The sequence below is a fragment of the Microcaecilia unicolor genome, chromosome 2, assembly GCF_901765095.1.
Source record: "Microcaecilia unicolor chromosome 2, aMicUni1.1, whole genome shotgun sequence".
NCBI lineage: Eukaryota > Metazoa > Chordata > Amphibia > Gymnophiona > Siphonopidae > Microcaecilia > Microcaecilia unicolor.
The window spans coordinates 588,260,713-588,282,397 of NC_044032.1; positions in this window are offsets into that span (position 1 = coordinate 588,260,713).

Sequence of the window (21,685 nt, forward strand, 5' to 3'; positions counted from 1 at the left end):
GTGATGTTGGTAACCTCGCTCTAAACCTGCGACAGTTTGTCCCAGGTTTCTGAGGGTTTTCTCCACTTTTAAGCACACCTCTTTGAAATTTATATTCTAGAGTCACTGCACATTTTGTATTACATTACGAGCCTTAGACTCTAGACAATACTGCAGCACGGCAATCTTTTCGAGTTAAAACCAAAAAATCTATCAGTTGCTTAGGTTCACTAAAGACATGATTTACTCTCAAAAGAAATACAACATAAACAAGGAAATCCTAACAAAAAAGTAATCCCCTCAGCCTATACCCAGGTGTAAGTCATTTAGGGACCCTTTTACTAAGGCACGCCAAAATATGACCTGCTCTGGTGTAGGCGCATGTATTGTACTCGCGCAGGTCCATTTTTCAGCACGCCTGCAAAAAAGGCCTTTTTTTCCAAAAATGGCCGTGTGGCAAAATAAAATTCAGTGCACGTCCATTTTGGGCCTGAGACCTTACCGCCACCCATTGACTTAGCAGTAAGATCTCATGCGTTAACCAGGCGGTACTCGTCAGCGTACGTACAATGGCCATTACCACCTGGTTAGCGCCACATGGTAGAAAATAGAAATTATTTTCTCCTGCCCGTTTTGGACATGCGTCAAAATTAGAATTACCACCCGGGGCACGCGGTAGCCGGGTGGTAGTTCTAATTTGACATGCATGGCGCCCATGCACCTTAGTAAAAGGGCCCCTTAGACGTGTAACTACAATTAGTGCCAGTTGGTGGTACTTAATGCCAATTTAGTTATACACTTAAATGACCTCTGTGTGCCCAATATTTAGCAACCTTTATAGTATTTGGGGTATTATAGACAAGTTTGTAAAGACGTTTTACCCACATATGTGCACATAAATGCACATAAATTCCGAATAAGCAGTTTACATTCTATTCTATAAATACGGAGCAAAAAAAACCACAAGGTGTGGAGGTGCAGTAATTCCTACGAAAGTAGTGAGGTCAGGGAGAGAGGGGTAGGACAGGTTGGTTCTATCCAAAACCAAGGGAGACATGTAGATTTCAAAAACCTTTATTGAAGAACATTCAAATGACTCGACACAGCTGCCGTGTTTCGGTGCATAAAGCTCCTCCGTCAGGAGTCTACAAGATATTAAGACATATAAAAAATACAAGCATAAAAAAACTGAAAACTATAAATTAGAAAAGTGTATGTATTATCTGATAATGCAAGTTAATAATATATTTTTAAAAACATATATATATATATATTTTTTTTAATATATCAAAAAAGGAAAGATGTCACATTAATACCATGAAAAACATATTTTACGTAAAAAACATAAATGAAATACATATGTTACATATAAAATACCATAGTAAAAGACATCAATAAGATAATATGGTGTAAGATAAAATATACTCATCATGGATGGAATAGAATACAAATAAAGGTGTGGCCCTTAGGCTGGGGGTATAGGGATAGGATGGGAATTTCATATTACAAATTGTATAGGAGTATAATCATATATATATAAAAAGAATAAAAGTAAAACCAATTGTGAAAATATAATACAAAGTATAATATACCATAAATATGCAAATGATATAACGTGAAAATGACCACAACTGACAAAGAGATGGGAATAACTAGTGAGGTAATTAAATCTGCTGATGACACAAAGTTATTCAAAATAGTTAAATCGCGGGAGGATTGTGAAAAATTACAAGAGGACCTTACGAGACTGGGAGACTGGGCGTCTAAATGGCAGATGACGTTTAATGTGAGCAAGTGCAAAGTGATGCATGTGGGAAAGAGGAACCCGAATTATAGCTACGTCATACAAGGGTCCACGTTAGGAGTCACTGACCAAGAAAGGGATCTAGGTGTCTTCATTGATGATAAGTTGAAACCTTCTGCTCAGTGTGCTGCTGCGGCTAAGAAAGCAAATACAATGTTAGGTATTATTAGGAAAGGAATGGAAAGCAAAAATGAGGATGTTATTATGCTTTGTATCACTCCATGGTGCGACCGCACCTCGAATATTGTGTTCAATTCTGGTCGCCGCATCTCAAAAAAGATATAGTGGAATTAGAAAAGGTGCAGAGAAGGGCGACGAAAATGATAAAGGGGATGGGATGACTTCCCTATGAGGAAAAGCTAAAGCAGCTAGGGCTCTTCAGCTTGGAGAAAAGATGGCTGAGGGGAGATATGATAGAGGTCTATAAAATAATGAGTGGAGTTGAACGGGTAGATGTGAAGCGTCTGTTCACACTTTCCAAAAATACTAGGACTAGGGGGCATGCGATGAAGCTACAATGTAGTAAATTTAAAACGAATCAGAGAAAATGTTTCTTCACTCAACGTGTAATTAAACTCTGGAATTCGTTGCCATAGAATGCAGTAAAGGCGGTTAGCTTAGCAGAGTTTAAAAAAGGTTTGGATGGCTTCCTAAAGGAAAAGTCCATAGACCGTTATTAAACGGACATGGGGAAAATCCACTGTTTCTGGGATAAGCAGTATAAAATGTTTTGTACATTTTTGGGATCTTGCCAGGTATTTGTGACCTGGATTGGCCACTGTTGGAAACAGGATGCTGGGCTCGGACCTTTGGTCTTTCCCAGTATGGCAATACTTATGTACTTATGACAGAAAAATCCAATGGAGGACTGACCTTCTGACTGAGATCACCTAATATTTCATAATTACATAATATGATAATGAAAATATCGAAATCGTGAGATAAAATCACGATAATGTAAACATGAATATGCTCATAAAACATAATAAATAATGAGACAGAATATCCAATAATGCGGGGATTACTAACCTTATGAATGATGTAACCTAGCGTTTTCTTGTTACACGATATGGTTGCCAGGAGTAATACTCAGAAAAAAAAACCTACATAGCAAAATATTCACATAAGAAAAACAAAAAACAGACCACTTAAAATAAAAAATCTGATAAACAAAAATGAAAGAGTGAGAAAGCACATAGTGGACGAATAAAAATTGTGCAGGTACATGGAGTAAATATGTAGTAGAAACCTTAAGTCAGGGACTACTATAAAGAGAAAAGAGAAAAAAGAGAAAGAAAAGAGAAAAAAGGGGTGGGGAAGGGAGAAGAGGAGAGAGGGGGAAAGGGGAGGGAAGGAAGAAGGGGAAGGGAAAGGAGGAGGAAGGGGGAAAAAGCTGATGTCAGGTTCTCAGGTTCAGAGCCCATGGGGCCGGGCTCTGGAGCAAACGTGAGCCTTTGGGCTGCTGATGAGGAGCGACAGCAGCAGGCAAAACCCACCTACCAACACTGGGCAAGCACACCGGCACCAGCAAGGACTGCAGGCACCGCCCAGCGAGCCGGAACACATGGACTGGAATCCCCTGGACTGGAGGACACTGGACTGGTCCGCACTGGACCGGAACACACTGGACTGGAGCACACTGGACTGGTCTGTACAGCTTCACCTGCACTTAGCCACTGCCCCCCCCAAGGGTTGAGCCCTTAGGTTCGAGTGGCCGGAAGGACTTATCGGATACCGGATGACACAGGGATCAGGACTAGAACAAGCTGGAAACAGAAGTACTCCTAAATCCTAAACTGACATAAATGCTCCCAAGCCCTAAACCAACAGAAGTGTTCCTAACAGTAAACTAACAGACCTAAGCACTAAACTAACAGAAGTGCCCCTAGGCACTAAACTAACAGGAATGCCCCTAGGCATTACTCTAACAGAAGTGCTTCTCACGGCACCAAAAGGGAAAGCAGGGGAGCCACAAGGAAAAAGCAGGGAAGCTAAACACATAAGCTAACAAAGGTGCTTCCTAAGCACCAAACTCAACAGAGCTTCTAAAGCCCTACACACAGCAGTGCTTCCAAAGCCCTTACACACAGCAGTGCTTCCAAAGCACCAAACACAACAGAGCTTCTAAAGCCCTTACACAAAGCAGTGCTTCCAAAGCACCAAGAGGGAAAAGCAGGGGAACCACCAGGGAAAAGCAGGAAAGCTAAACACACAAGTCACAAGTGCACACTGCACTAAGACTAACCTGGAGGTAAAGCAAGAGTAGCAAAAGCAAATGTTGCAAAGGCCCTGAAGGAAAGAACACCACTTCCTTATCAAGGCCCTGCCTGATGATGTCACCACTACCACACACCAGCAGCCAGCATACTGAAACACAGTGCAACTGAACCACAGAGAAGCTCAATACACCCAGGTGCAGTATAGCAGAGCAATTAGAGCCACGCTGGAAGCAACCAGCACACAGAGGCAGAGCTAGCTCAAGTAACACACACAGCTGCCGTATAGTAAAGCAACTAGACTCATGCTGGGAGCAGCCAGCCCACAGACACAGAGCCAGCTCTAGCAACACAGACAGAAGAAACAGAAGCCAGCATAGAAGCTGACCCTCAGAGATAAGGTAAGTTTGGGAGAGGTCATGGCCACAATCATGACAGCTGAAAGGGGAGAGAAAAGGAAAAACGGGATGGGTCAAAAAAAACTTACGATGGGGAGATTGATCAATCAACATAGTTGAGAGACTGATAAAAAACAAAATGAACGAGGGACCATAAAATACTTATAATACATGTTTGTAATAAAAGGAAATAAAATGAATATTAAGACAAAATAAAACTACGTATGGACAAAAATTTTCATTTGTTTATGGAATAAATAGGTAGTTAAAAAGGGGGGAACGGACTAATCTGTGGTATATATGCAGTAAAAAAGATATGCACTCTGCATAGTAAATGTGTGTCAATGTCAAAACATACAGCAATATCAGCAAACTGCTTAAGGTATTATATTTTCACAATTGGTTTTACTTTTATTCTTTTATATATATATATATATATATATATATATATATATATATATATATATATATATATATAGCAAAAAAGGACCAAGTAAAGTTGGCCAAATGCTCGTCAGAGTCGGCCTTCATTTTTCAATTATTGGCTGAGGCCGGCCATCTCTTAATCACGCCCCTGTCCCGCCTTCGGTACACTTTCGAAAGCCCCCTTTAACTTTGGCCGGCCCTGCGATGGAAAGTAGTTGAAGCCGGCCAAAATCGGCTTTCGATTATACTGATTTGTGGCCGGCCTTCTCCTTCGAAAATAAGCAGGCATATTAGCTAATTGATGTATTTTATTATGGTATTTTATATGTAACATATGTATTTCATTTATGTTTTTTATGTAAAATATGTTTTTCATGGTATTAATGTGACATCTTTCCTTTTTTGATATATTTTAAAATATATTATTAATATGCATTATTTTTTTTATTTTTGTTACATTTGAACCCCATGCTTTCCCACTCCCACTCCCCCCCAAACCCACCTCCCTGCTCCCCCCGTTTTCTATTTCTGTTGATGGCTCTCTCATTCTCCCTGTCTCCTCAGCTCGAAACCTTGGGGTCATCTTTGACTCTTCTCTCTCCTTCTCTGCTCATATCCAACAGACTGCCAAGACCTGTCGTTTCTTTCTTTACAACATCCGTAAAATCCGCCCCTTTCTTTCCGAGCACTCTACCAAAACCCTCATCCACACCCTTGTCACCTCTCGTTTAGACTACTGCAATCTGCTTCTTGCTGGCCTCCCACTTAGTCACCTCTCCCCTCTCCAGTCGGTTCAAAACTCTGCTGCCCGTCTCGTCTTCCGCCAGGGTCGCTTTACTCATACTACCCCTCTCCTCAAGACCTTTCACTGGCTCCCTATCCGTTTTCGCATCCTGTTCAAACTTCTTCTACTAACCTATAAATGTACTCACTCTGCTGCTCCCCAGTATCTCTCCACACTCGTCCTTCCCTACACCCCTTCCCATGCACTCCGCTCCATGGATAAATCCTTCTTATCTGTTCCCTTCTCCACTACTGCCAACTCCAGACTTCGCGCCTTCTGTCTCGCTGCACCCTACGCCTGGAATAAACTTCCTGAGCCCCTACATCTTGCCCCATCCTTGGCAACCTTTAAATCTAGACTGAAAGCCCACCTCTTTAACATTGCTTTTGACTCGTAACCACTTGTAACCACTCGCCTCCACCTACCCTCCTCTCTTCCTTCCCGTTCACATTAATTGATTTGATTTGCTTACTTTATTTACTTTTTTGTCTATTAGATTGTAAGCTCTTTGAGCAGGGACTGTCTTTCTTCTATGTTTGTGCAGCGTACGCCTTGTAGCGCTATAGAAATGCTAAATAGTAGTAGTAGTAGTAGTCATGGCAGGCTCAATGCGGCTTACATGGGGCAATGAAGGGTTAAGTGACTTGGCCAGAGTCACAAGGAGCTGCCTATACTTGAAGTGGGAATTGAACTCAGTTCCCCAGAACCAAAGTCCACCACCCTAACCGCTAGGCCACTCCTCCACTCTGATACTATATACACTTTTCTAATTTATAGTTTTCAGTTTTTTTATTATGCTTGTATTCTATATATGTCTTAATACCTTGTAGACTCCTGCTACAGGCAATTCTATAAATACGCACATATCCCCTTTAGCATGTAAGAGGAGCATGGGCAGTTACATGGGTGGAGTCTGGGAAGTGCATGGGTGGGGCACACATTTACAGACATATCTTCCACATTTAGGCATGAACTGTTACACCATCTCTATGGCTGGCATAAGTGCACATGCCTAAAATTTAGGTGTGTATCTGACCTGTTACTCTAGTATTCTATAAAGGAAAGTAGTGTTTATGTGGAGGAATAGCCTAGTGGTTAGTGCAGTGGGCTTTGATCCTGAGGAACTGGGTTCAAGTCCCAGTGCAGCTCCTTGTGAGTCTGGGCAAGCCTCTCCTGCTCCTGTCCATGCCAGAAGTTGGGATCCCAATGATTGCATTAATGCAATATCGCACTAATGCAATCATCCGGGTCCTGGGCAGCACACAGGAGCAGGAGAGGACAGACCTGAAAACAGGCAGGCAGGAATAAGCTTGCAGGCGTGGGGCCTGGGCCCGGGCCCCTCCTTAATGGCTGAGCCCAGAGAATTTTGCCCCCCTGGCCCCCCTTGGCGGCCCTGGGGAAAGCACTAATAGGTTAATTCAGGTTGTAATATATTTAACAAATTTTATCCAAACACTTTATCCGGCATGGGTTAATATAGAAGGACTTTTCAAAGCTGTTGATTCAGTTCTTGTTATAAAAAGAAACCAGAAAGATTACAAATTGCAAGGCAGGACTACATTTCATTTAATCTCAGCATTAGGCTAACTGATACTGTACAGGCTGTTCAGTTTAACTGAGAAAATCCCTTTCCCTATAGTCATAATTGGGCTCTATCTTTTCACAGGCACAAAACGGAAGGATGTGTTTGGAAAACAAGGTCCGACGCATCATCAATGTACTCAACTTATCTGATTTCATAAACACCAAATCTGACATCTTGAAACTAACTGGGCTTAATTGCTTGTGTTTCCAAATAGTGTCTTGCAGGCTGGTGATATAAATATTTGCTTGTCTAATAAGGCAAACTGATTTCTGCAGTAAACTCTTTTTCTAAGATTCCAGTTTATATTACATAGCATCACTTTGATTGTGGAAACAGTGATACACACTCATTAACTGGTGATACTAACTGAATGTCTGAATTATCACAAAGAAATCTCATTATGTATATCCCAGTCCCTTTCCAAAACGCTAATTATTGCGAGAAAGGTTAGGCATTTTTTAATTGCCTCAGTGGTAAAATGGGATAATGCATTTGATATACCACTTTTCTGTGGTACAAAGTGATTTACATATTATATATACAGTGGTCTTTCAACAATGGAAATGAGAAAGCAAAGTGGATGTACAACTAAAAGAAAAAGTGACATTTCAGACATATGGGCAAATTACTATACCTGAGAGAAGCTCACAGCTATTCATAAGAGAAGTTTGCCTGAATCCCTTTTTATCACCATAGCAACATCAAAGTAATCACTAGATGGTGAAATATATGAGCATTCAAGACCATTTGCATCCCCTCTTCACCTGAAGACTGATTGAGGTGGCCTTGAACACTCAAGTGCTGTTACATCTCATGATTTTTGTCATCTGGCCCCATACAAGGAATTCAAGAATACATTCAGTGAGGGAAGAGAAAAATGCTCAGATGCGTTAACACTTTACAAATGACAGAATTTATGTTATCTGATTTTTTTTCCACCAACAAAAGCAAGGCTGAGTCAGGCACTCAAATGAGTGATATCATTGCACCTCACTGGGAAGGCACAGCTCTTCCAGAGCTCAGAACTTACTGTAAAGTTCTAAGCGTGTACGGCCCTTCCCACATACAGCGGTCTCCTTAGCTCGTCATTTTCTTGACTACAGTGCTTTTCAACCCTCTCCTGGAGGCACACTTAGTCATGTTTTCAGGATTACCACAATCAATGTGCATGAGATAAATCTGCATGTGCCAGAGAGTCATGGTATGCAAGTCTATCTCATATATATTCATTGTGGTATTCCAGAAAAACTAACTAGCTAGGTGTGCCTCCAGGAGACGGTTGAGAAGCACTGATGTACTGAATGGACATGAAAACAAAGTTCTACCAATTGTTTAAGAGGTTCTACCTCAGTATTTTACAACATTGATTTTTCTTTTTCATGCTTGTCTTTTATTTGTTACTTGCTGTTTCTTTCCTCCTGGTACTTGCACCATGTCACCGAAGTCTGGGTTTCAAACCTGGCCACAATGTGGCAGAAAAATCCAGAAAGTCAACACACATTTGGTGGGGAAGGCTAGATACCATCAAAATGATAATAGTCTCTAAAATCACATATAAATTATATATACATATATAATCGAAGAAACTTACAATAAGAATCCTCCTTAACAACTTAATTATTCTATATCTAAACCAACCACTTACTGATCCCTCTGAATTGATTATATTAATCATATTATCATTTTTTGATCATTATATTTTACTGCTTCTTAGTTGAGTTAAGTAAATCATTCTACAGACGTATCTTCCTCAATTCTTGTATAGAAATATGTTATATTAGAACAAACCTCTTATTCTGTTCATAATTATATCTTTTGCAATACAATGTAAGCCACATTGAGCCTGCAAATAGGTGGAATAATGTGGGGTACAAATGCAGCAAATAAATAAATAAATATACTATGAGCATGATTCCTCTTCTCTTCCCTTGTTCCTTTTATAGGTGGCTGGAAAAGCTGCTCTCAAATTTTTTATGGAATCTTAAAGTACCCAGAATCTCTCTAAGTAAACTAAAGCTGCCAAAAAAACAAGGCAGTGTCAAATTTCCTGATCTCCTACTATATCACAAAGCTTTCATTATGCACCAGGGCATGGATTGGATTACTCCTTTGAATGCTACTTCCTCGCCCAGATGGTTAACCTTCGAACAAGCCATTATTGACCCGCTAGTGCATTCCTATTTAATTGGCATGCGTCTTCCCAAGAACATTATCTCCAACCCGATCATCAACACTACCCATAAATTAATGATATCCTTGGATAAATCTTTGGGTATCCCTTGGTCTGATACGTTGCTTATTCCTATATGGAATAATCGCAACTTTAAAATTGATAAAAAGCAAGTTTCTTGGTCTCAGTGGCAGCATATAGAAATTTGGGCCCTAAAAGATTTGATCCATTTGAGTAGCCAGACATGGAAATCTTTCTCAGATTTGAAGGCAGAATTTTTGCTACCAGATACCCAATTTTATCAATGGCTACAGATCAGCTCCATGTTAAAAAAAAAAAGTAACTTACAAATACAGCTACTGTCTCAAACCCCAAAGCTTATCGATTTTAATTTGAAGCTTCAACATACTGGCCATGCTGCTTCCCACATTTACAAATATTTACTAAGTAAATCCCATATTAAATATACAGGTTTACGTAAATGTTTGGAGGAAGACATTCAACAGCCTATCTCAGATAAATTATGGGAGCAACTATGAAATTCCCTTTTTAGATGCTCTAACTCTTCTACAACTGTACAGTCTTTGTATTTCTTTTTGCATACATCTTTGTGGACGGCATATAGGATTGTTCCCTCTAACTCTAATTTATGTTGGTCTTGTCAATCTCAAGTGGGTAATATTAAGCACCTTATATTTGACCGTGTGTGTATTCAAAATTATTGGAAAGAAATCTGGTCACAACTGATAGACATTTTTCACCTTCCTGGCTTAATAACTTTTAAATTTGTGATACTTAGTGCTTTAAAAACTTGCTGACTCCCAATGAAGGTATCCTTGTTAACACCATGATATCTTTAGCTCTGAAGGTAATCTTTTCGCATTGGAAGTCCTTACATCAAGTCACCTACCAGGAATGGTGAAACTTATTGTTTCAAACTTATAACTACGAAACACACCTTGTAAAGAATTCTTTTCGTTTTGCTTTGTATAGGGAAAAATGGCTTCCACTTGTATCTTATTTTAACACTGTAAAGTGATGAGTACTAAACGTGGTGTATCTTATAGCTTATGCATGCTTCATGTTCTGATGTGTATCCTCCCTTTTTTTTCTTTTCTTTTTCTTATTTTTTTCCTAATCTTGGAATTGTTTACTGTTTCTTGATTGTAAGCTCCTATTTTGCCTTGTATTGTAAATTGTTACTTGTTGCTAGGTTGTGAGCTCTTGTTCTCTGTATTGAAAATCAATAAAAGAAAATAAACACTAAGAATCTAATCTGCTTGAGTTCTGACTTTAATCAAGCCAATTGCAAGAATTGTACTTGTATGTCTTCACAACCTAAAAGGATTTTTCAGCAAAACATCCAAAATCAGATTTAGACATCATTTTGAAAATGCCCTCTTAATGTGTCACCTTTAGATAGTAGGGCACACTCAACTCACTCCTTCAACAGTCTGGCACTCAATTCCTTCATTCACCCTGCCCTAACCATGACTTACCCTTTGATAATGCAAGCCCCTCCTCTGACTTCTCATCTGATAACAGGGAAAACGTCGAAGAATCTCACAAATCCAAATACTCCTATACTAACCCTGGTGCAATCCTTTCTGCCCATGCAAGCATTTTCGCCCTCCAGTGCTTCATCCACTTACACAGGCTTTGCAAAAATTTCTTATCCCACAAACCCTTGCTTAACTTACTAATCCAACTCTCCTTACAAGATTGCCCACCCCAGAATCCCCCTTTGTTAAATACTGACCTTGCTCCCCCAACTCTTCAAAGTCAACTTCATCAAGAATACCACCCTCCTCATCCTCTCAACTCTCTTCTTCATTAATAAGCAGTGCTGCTTCTCTCTCTTCTGTCATATGCCCTCTTACCACTCTCCACAAACCCCCTGTATATCTGTAACCCTTTGCCCCTATGCTGTACCATTACTCCTTGCTGTGCTTGAAGATCATCACTAGACAATTTCTGTCCTGCACCCTTACCTCTACCCCACCTTTCCCCCCTTCAAGAACTGCACAACTCATCTTTCATATCCATGTCCACCAATTGCTGAGATCTCTTAATAGTGTATTTTCCGCCATATCTGACTGATCCAACCACCCACTTTTATGTTTCTGAGAAGAAACCATACCCTTCACAGCCACCAATGTAGAAAAAGCAGTTAGCTTAGAAGGGTTTTAAAAAGGTTTGGATGGCTTCCTAAAGGAAAAGTCCATAGACCATTATTAAAATAGACTTGGGGAAAATCCACTGCTTATTTCTGGGATAAGCAGCATAAAATGTATTGTACTTTTTTGGGATCTTGCCAGGTGCTTGTGACCTGGATTGGCCACTGTTGGAAACAGGATGCTGGGCTTGATGGATGTTCAGTCTGTCCCAGTATGGCAATACTTATGTACTTAAATCTGAATAATTTATCATTTTTTATCTTATGTATCTTAGTGAGGCCCAATCTTACCACACCATTCAGATACCCCTGAACTCACAACCACACATAAAAAGACAAAAACCACCCAAATCACCACACTCATTACATTTATACCCCATCCGCCACCTGCTAATCCAAAATACCAGCTTACACAAACATTTCTGTGACTTAATAGCCCCAGTCCCATTCAATTAAATATGCCCTATTGCTTTAAAATTCACAGTATTCTCAGTCAGCCTTGTTTCCTCCCTGTTGCACGGCCAGCCTCACTGCAGCCTAACCACTGCTGGTGGTGTCCCATTATACACCACCTGCCCCCACAGCCAGACTCTTAACTCCCTGGAGCACCAATAATAGAAAAACAAGACAGAAAATCCCCCACACCACGTCACAATAGCTCAATCCAATGCCGCCACCACCACAATTCAGCTCCTAGCTCCCAGCTCCTCTCACGCCTCAAAACTGCGACTCTGGATAAAGCAACACAGAAAACTGCCCTGAAAACCACCTACTCCATCCAAAGCACAACCAAACTCAAAAGGTAAAATAACTTCAAAGTTAAACATCACAAATACTAAAAATAAACGCGACTCCATTCCTCTCAGTTCTCCCAAGCTCCTCCCAGCTCTATTCCCACGCTCCAGACCCATTGCTCCCAATTCCCCCCTCCCCATCCAACACTTTAGCCACTAGTTATAAGCCCCTTACCTACTCACATCGCCTTCAGAGCCTTCATATAAGAGGGTATCAAAAGATGCTACCTAATAATCCAGACCTAGTTAACATTGCTGTTTGTGTTTTCTTAAACAGAGTTCTTAAAACAAAATTCAAAAGGAAACGTTTGGATGTTCCCAGGATATGGATTTACTTTGTTCAGACAGCACAGCTATTCAGAATTATCCATTGTCCAATTCTTCCTGAAGCAGCGCAACTGAATAGCAAAACAAGGTGCTGTTGTAGAAGAATCATAAGAATTATCTTGGAATTTGGCTGATGGGCATGCCGCAGCACAGTGATGACACACATGGAAGTAACAGGAGAAACAGAAGACATTGGACAGTGACACTGAAAGACTATAAGAGCAGCACTGCTGTTTGTCAGATAAGTGCACATATTTTCACTAGTGGCTTTTGTAATAAGCTGGCATGCCTTTTTCAGCATTTCTTTAATAAATTTGTGAAGTTGGTTGATCTTTTTTTATAAAGAGGCATATTTATTTGTTTGGTCCTGTTTTTCATATAAGTTTTGTGGTGTTTTTTTGAATCAGTCGTTTTTCTCCAAACAGTTTGGAGGGTTTATTTTTACACTGGCTCGTTTTTTCCCCTTGTAGGAACCAATGATAAGAAAGGACTCCTATGTGTGATAGAGGGTGGTATAATCTTAGTGATTTCCCCTACCAGGAGATTTGAGGTTCCAGTTATTTAAAATTTCACATTTTCAGGAAAACGAATATTATGGCTCTATTTGAATTTTCAACTATAATATGTAGATGTGTAGTCTATTTGAAGTTTGTTATCCCAATCCTGTCCAATATCCTGTCATGACTTTGTCATAACAACACTCTGTAAGCCACATTGAGCCTGCAAATAGGTGGGAAAATGTGGGGTACAAATGCAATAAATAAATAAAATAAATAAATAAATACGGAAGTTGTAAAGTTATTCAGATAAATTCACATAACTTCATCTGCTTTTCATCAAAAAATAATAGCCATATAAGTTCTGCCAAATATTCAGCTAAAAGTATCCAAGTAACGTTATCACGATAACTTTGCCACTTGCTGAAGATTGAAATTAATGGGGCCGATCTTCAGCCAGAGGCACTCAGAATTTTGCTGACCACTGCCGGCTTTATGCTTGGAAAGTCAATGCCGGGCCTTTGCATTGAATTTCTGGGTTTTGCGAGCCAACTAGCACATAGGTGGCTATGTGCAATATACAGCACTTAACCGACTATGCACCACAGCATACAGACAGGACTGACTTTTATGCGGTCCTATTGATGCGGTTACCTTAGCAGGTTAAGGGAGTTAAGGTGCGCTGAAAAATGGCCTGCAGTAGTGTAGGTGCGTCTTTTGGGCGCGCACAGAATCATTTTTTCAGCGCACCTGTAAAAAATGCCTTTTTAAAATTTTTGCGAAAATGCACGTGCGGCAAAATGAAAATTGCTGCCCGTCCATTTTAGGTCTGAGACCTTACCGCCAGTCATTGACCTAGCGGTAAAGTCTCACGCGGTAAAAGGGCGGTAATGACCTGCGCATGTCCGAAAATAAAAATTATTTTTTGGACGTGCGTATCTGACGCGCACCAAAAATGAAATTACCGCAAGAGCCACGCAGTAACTCCATTTTGGCACACGTTGGGCGCGCGTAGACACTTACGAGGCTTAGTAAAAGGGCCCCTAAGTGCTGAATATCGGCACTTAACTGGTTACGTGCTGACTCCACCCCTGGAACATCTCCAAAATAGCTGGTTTTTACTTCCGTGCTACCTGGACATTTTCAACATCACTAACCAGTTAAGTGCCACTGAAAATGAGCAGTTAGCCCTAAACAGGCAATTTAACTGGCCAGGAGCCACTTCTGGCTGGTTAAATCGCTTTGAATATTGAGTCGGACAATTTTGCACCTTATCAACATTTTTTTTTAACTACTGCGTTAAGTGTAACTTTAGCGTGTACTATGCAAGGCTGTTGAACTAATCTATTTGTTTTAACAGATGTTTAAGAGTGTACTTACTGTAGTTCATATGAATGAAGTCTCAAGTGCTTTCCAAAATATATCCATCAAAATGTACAACATCCAGTTGACCTTCATTATGACAAATATCAGGTACTAGACTAATTGATTTATGAGGTGATAATATAGCTGACACAATAACAGAAGAAAATGTCTTTAACAACACATTTGCACCTAATCAGATTTTTTTTAAAAACAGGAGTTATTTTGCTATCATAATAGCTCTTTTTAATTCTCTTTCTTGTTCTGTTACTCAAAAACTGCTTTTCAAAGATTTTAAAGGCAGTTATAGAAATACCTTTGCCCCGGGCACTGTTTTCTCCAGCAGTTTCAGCATGTTTCTTTGTTGCAGTTTAGTCCCTGTAGTCCAGCTACTGCTCCAACTTTTTGAAAGTTTCCCAGAAGGTGTAGGTGTTTCTTTTGTACTGGTAAACCTGATCCAACACTATTCTATCCATGTTACCAAAAGGGATGAAATAATATTGGATAAGGAACTGAATACGGGTCCCCAGCTTTCACAGTTACAAGTCTGTCTTTTATGGCCCACACATATAAGGAACAAGGGAGAAAAGCAATCCCCCTAATAGCTTCATATAAACTCTCTGCTCAGTGTAATCACAAGAAAAAAATTATACATGCAAAAAATAAACATGAATATGTATGATGTGGCGAAAAAGGACATCAATGAGCTACACTACACAATAACCCGGGGAGTATATACAAGCTCCAGTCAGGAAAAATCACCATCACCAGTCATTAAAAGAAAACACACACACACAATTGATATCATATGTGTGTTGAAATAGTCTTGAACATACAAGAAAAAAGTGTAAAGCACAAAATTTTCTCACTGTGTTACATCTTTTAACAAAAGCAAGTACTTATATTAAATGAAGACAATGGGTGTCAAAACAACTTCAGCTTCAAGACGGTCCATACGTAATGAACTCCAGGGACATGCTCCTGTGGGAATTGTTTTTGAAGACATGAAAGCATGTCCATAGAGTTTAATATGTATGGACCATCTTGAAGCTGAAGTTGTCCTCTGACAGCCTCGCACTGGTTTATAATGTGATTCTAAAATGTTTAATGCTTTTATTGTTATTCTCATTTCTAAGGACTTTCACTGCTGTAGTTTCCACTGTAAAGATACAGGAGCAATGCATTGTGTGTAATGTAGTTCACAGGCGATGCAGCCACATTTGCTTATCTGTATAAGAACCGGTATCATTGGTTTTGCTACTGCCTAGACCTCTTTTCTCTCTCAGCCAAGCTTGGCTCCTTTGTCTACCTGCTATCATTTCCTGGTCAGTCTTAGTATCTCTGTCCTGAGAGGTCGGCCAGGTATGACCTTTCCCTCCAATCGAAAGCCGTCCTCTAGGACCACCCCTTGCTACCGGATGGCAGGCTCTGTCCCCATTGGTCTTCACCTGCTCCTCCCTGAGCCTGTGTGAGGCTTCTTGACCTCTTTGTCCCTTTAGCCATGAGGCATTCACCATCTTGCTTCAGACAGCACTGTCCTGCTGAAACTCCCTGAAAGGAACTCAGTTTTTTTACCTTGAAAATATCTCCTTTCTAATGAGATGTCGCACATTCCAGTCACCCAGCTCTGAGATACTTTTATCTGCTCAACTATTTCTCACCTCCAACCACTGAAACAGCTCTCAGAATTACAGAGTCTCTGTGCCCTGGGGCAGCACTTCTGAACATCTGACTGTGAGTTAATTATCTGTGATTTATTCAAATAAAAGAGACTTCAGAAAAATAATAGAGACTTCAGGTGTGTTCTGGTGTGCCAAGGTTATACTCCAAGATATTGAGACTTTAAGTTAACAAGCCTCAAGAGTCTTGACACACCCATCATCTTCTCCCTTCATTTGCATCTCTTCTCACATCTGTCAGTCTTCTCCCTTACACCGCTACTCCATTTTATCCTCTTCTACCCTTCCAATCTTTATTTTTCTTTTCTTTTCCCTAGGGTTCCTAATCCTCTATCTCCACATCACCCAGCATATCTACACCTTTTCATTATTACACCTTGTTTCCACAAACTCTTCATTGATCTCCTCCTGTGTACCTGCTCTTGCCTTTTCTCCTGTTATGCAGCAACTACCCCTGCTTCTTATCCTCCTTTCCTCATATCTAGATCTCCCTTCAGCCCATCTTTCCTTGCATCTGCCCCTGCCTCTCTCAGGATAACCTCTCAGCTACTGACTACAGCATAGCAAATATTGGCAAAACTCTACACCAGAACTTCCTGACTGTTGAAATTGAAGAACACACATTTATTAGCCTACGCTGTGCTATTTAGAGTCAGGGTTACTGCAGTCAAGTTTTCGTAGTCCTTTGATCTCTCATAGCTTGATTGTGCTGTTCCCAAAATCTGAAATAAAGTAAAAGCAGAACTTAACTTCTAGCTTAGGCAGAGTTTGGAGAGAATACAGAGAAATGTCCCTCCCAAACTCTCTAGAGCTAAATTACCCCAGCAGAAACCATACCTGGACCAGGCAGTAACAGTAAAAACATTCCAGAGATCCTCCTCTCCTCTCTATGAAGCTAGCAGGAGAAGCATCACTATATACAGCATCAGCTTTCTGAGCCTTAAGATGCCAGTGTCACGAGTCACATGTTGCTCATAGACTCATGTAAATACTGCAAGATTGGCCCACATAGCCTAGGACATTGACAATGTGCGACGTAACACTCCCTCCTGCCAGTACCTTTGGAGGAGAGGATGAAGGCTGGCCAGATTGTTTAGTGGACTGGGAAACAGGAAAAAATGGGAGGTCAAGACAAGCCAGAAGAACTGGGACTGAGGATAGATCTGGAAAGGAGGGGGGCTGAGAGAGAAAAAGGATAGAAGATGAAGTAATGAGAGAGAAACAAGGCCTGGAAATGGTACTGAGGTACAGGGATCAGGGATATAAGTACATAAGTATTGCTATACTGGGATAGACCGAGGGTCCATCAAGTCTAGCATCCTGTTTCCTACAGTGGCCAATCCAGGATACAAGTACCTGGCAAGATCCCAAAACAGTACAATACATTTTATGCTGCTTATCCTAGATATAAGCAGTGGATTTTCCCCCAAGTCCATTTTAATAATGGCTTATTAACTTTTCTTTTAGGAAACTATCCAAACCTTTTTTAAACCCGACTAAGCTAACTGCTTTTACTACATTGTCTGGCAACGAATTCCAGAGTTTAAATACACGTTAAGTGATGAAATATTTTCTCTGATTCATTTTAAATTTGCTCCTTTGCAGCTTTATTGTGTGCCCCCTAGTCCTAGCATTTTTGGAAAGAGTAAATAAGGGATTCACGTCTACCCATTCCACTCCACTCATTATTTTATAGACCTCTATCATATCTCACCTCAGCTGTCTTTTCTCCAAGCTGAAAAGCCCTAGACGCCTTTTTCTATATCTTTTCTAATTCCATTATATCTTTTTTGAGATACGGTGACCAGAATTACATACAATATTCAAGATGCAATCGCACCATGGAGTAATACAAAGGCATTATAACGTCCTCATTTTTGTTTTACATTCCTTTCCTAATAATACCTAACATTCTATTTGCTTTCTTAGCTGCCACCGCAGCACACTGAGCAGAGGGTTTCAATGTATCATCAACGATGACACCTAATCCCTTTCATGGTCAGTGACTCCTAATGTGGAACCTTGCATTACGTATTTATAATTCAGGTTATTCTTTCCCGCATGCATCACTTTGCACTTGCTCACATTAATCGTCATCTGCCATTTAGATGCCTAGTCTCCAGGTCTTGTAAGGTCCTCTGATAATTTTTCACAATCCTCTTGCAATTGAATAACTTTCATGTGTCATCAGCAAATTTAATTACCTCACTAATTATTCCTATCTCTAGATCAGTTATAAATATGTTAAAAAGTAGCAGTCCCAACACAGACCCCTGGGGAACCCCACTATCTACCCTTCTCCATTAAGAATACCGACCATTTAACCCTACTCTCTGTTTTCTATCTTTTAGCCAGTTTTTAATCCACAATAGGACACTACCTCCTATCCCATGACTCTCCAGTTTCCCCTGGAATGTTTCATGAGGTACTTTGTCAAACGCTTTTTGAAAATCCAGATACACAATATTGACTGGCTCACCTTTATCCACGTTTGTTCACCCCTTCAAAGAAATGTAACAGATTGGTGAGGCAAGATTTTCCATCACTAAATCCATGTTGCCTTTGTCCCATTAATTCATGCTTTTGAATATGCTCTGTAATTTTGTTCTTTATAATAGTCTCTACCATTTTGCCTGGCACAGACGTCAGGCTCACTGGTCTATAATTTCCTGGATCTCCTCTGGAACTTTTTTAAAATCAGCCTTACATTGGCCACCCTCCAATCTTCCGGAACCATGCTTGATTTTAAAGATAAATTACAATAGTTTCACAAGTTTATTTTTCAATTCTATCAGTACTCTGGGATGAATACCATATGGTCCAGGAGATTTGCTACTCTTCAATTTGTCAAATTGCACCATTACATCCTCCAGGTTTATAGAAATTTAATTCAGTTTCTCTGTCTCGTCAGCTGTGATACCATTTCTGGCACCAGTATTTCTCTCAAATCTTCCTCGGTGAAGACCAAAGCAAAGAATTCATTTAACCTCTCCGTTATGGCTTTGTCTTCCCTGAGTGTCCCTTTTACCCCTCGGTCATCTAACGGTCCAACCAATTCTTTTGCTGGCTTGTTGCTTTTAATATACCTAAAAAAGTTTTACTATGTGTTTTTGCCTACAACACAATCTTTTTTTCAAAGTCCATCCTATCAGCGCTTTGCATTTGACTTGACATTCCTTATGTTGTTTCTTATTATTTTCAGTCGGTTCCTTCTTCCATTTTCTGAAGGATTTTCTTTTAGCTCTAATAGCTTCCTTCACCTCATGTTTTAACCATGCCGGCTGTCGTTTGGTCTTCCTTCCTCCTTTTTTAATACACGGAATATATTTGGACTGGGCTTCCAGGATGGTGTTTTTGAACAGCATCCACGCCTGATGTAAATTTTTGACCTTCACAGCTGCTCCTCTAAGGTTTTTTTTCACCGTTCTTCTAATTTTATCATAGTCTCATTTTTGAAAGTTAAATGCTAATGTATTGGATTTCCTGTGTGTACTTACTCCAAAGCCGATATCAATGGGCTTTGGGATGAATGGGCAGGGTATTAAGCAAATGAAGGAGAAAGATGAGGAGAAGGAGATTGGGTGAAAGAGGAAAAGAGATAAATGGATAAGTGGGATAGTGAAACAGAAAAGGAGGGGTGTGTAGGTAGGGAAGATATCTTTCAAACAAAAGGATAGACCACAAAAACTTATTGGTAACACCAACATACTAAAATTGTGGAGGAAAGCACTCAGTGCTAGATATATTATTATTATTAGCATTTGTATAGCGCTACCAGATGCACACAGCACTGAACACCTGACACAGAGGGACAGTCCTTGCTCAATAGAGTTTACAATCTAAAATAATATAGACAGACAAGACAATTAAGGGCAAGGGAAGTACTGGGTGAGAAGGAACAAGGGGGGAGGCAAATGAGTAGTGGCTAGGAGCCAAAAGAAGCAGTGAAAAGGTGGGTTTTCAGCATAGATTTGAAAACAGGTACAGATGGAGCTAGACATACAGGCTCAGGAAGTTTATTCCAGGCATAAGGTGCCGCAAGAGAAAAGGAACGAAGCCTGGAGTTAGCAATGGAGGAGAAGGGGGACGACAAGAGAGATTTGTCTAGTGAGCGGAGGTCACGGGGAGGAATGTAGGGAGAGATGAGAGTGGAGAGGTAATGGGGGGCTGCAGAATGGATTCATTTAAAGGTCAGTAAGAGAAGTTTGAACTGTATACGGAAGCGGACAGGGAGCCAGTGAAGTGACTTGAGGAGTGGGCTAGTGTGGGTATAATGATTTTGGTGAAAAATAAGCCGTGCTGCAGAATTTTGGACAGACTGGAGAGGAGAGAGATGACTGAGCGGAAGACTAGTGAGAAGTAAATTGCAATAATCCAAGCGAGAGGTGACAAGGGTGTGGATACGGGTTTTGGCAGCTTATTCAGAAAGGAAGGGGCGAATTTTGCTAATGTTGTAGATAAAGAAACGACAGGTTTTGGCGATCTGTTGAATATGTGCAGAGAAGGAGAGAGAGGAATCAAAGATGACACCAAGATTACGAGCCGAGGAGACAGGGAGGATGTGAGAGCCATTAACAGAGATAGAGAAAGGGGGAAGAGGGGAGCTGGGTTTAGGGGGAAAAATAAGAAGTTCAGTTTTAGTCATGTTTAACTTCAGATGGCGTAGCGATATCCAAGCAGCAATGTCAGACAAGCAGGATGAAATTTTGTCCTGGATTAAGGTTGAAATTTCAGGGGTGGAGATGTAGATCTGAGAATCGTCTGCGTAAAAATGGTATTGAAAGCCGTGGGATGAAATCCAAAAATAAGGAGGAAAAAGACCACATCAGTCTGTGGTACTTAAGAGTTTTTTGTCAACATAGTACCTCACAGATGACAGACTTATCATAGGTCTGTCATCTGTTATATCTTCTTATATGCTTCCACTATTCATGATGTATTGTAAGCCACATTGAGCCTGCAAAGAGGTGGGAAAATCTGGGATACAAATGCAATAAATAAAAATAAAAAAAACCTCCATACTCAGCAAACTTTATTCAATGTCCACAATCTTGATTTTTGTTTAAATTTTTCAATATTTTTGTTTTTTTAAAACATTCAATATTTGAATGTCTTTTCAAAAGGCACACTTATCTTTCTTTCTGAATCCCAACAGTGTCCTGTTTCACATGAGGCTTCTTCAGGGGATCAAAATATGCTCAAATTCCATCTGGAAACACAAAACATAATTTAAAAACTTGTAATGCACCAGTGTTCAGCTGACCATTTTTTCTCAGGAAACTTACTGCTTTCTTGAGCTATCTTCTCAACAAACAGACGCTTGAAAATGGCACCTAAACTTAACTAGTACACAATCAATCTAATAACCAATCAGTAAGGGATACATCACCACTGCAATCGCTAGGAATACAAAAAGGTTAAATGGAAGAAAACTTAAATTACAGAAAAGCTACCCATTGCATCATCATACTCAAACCTCCAGGTTCCA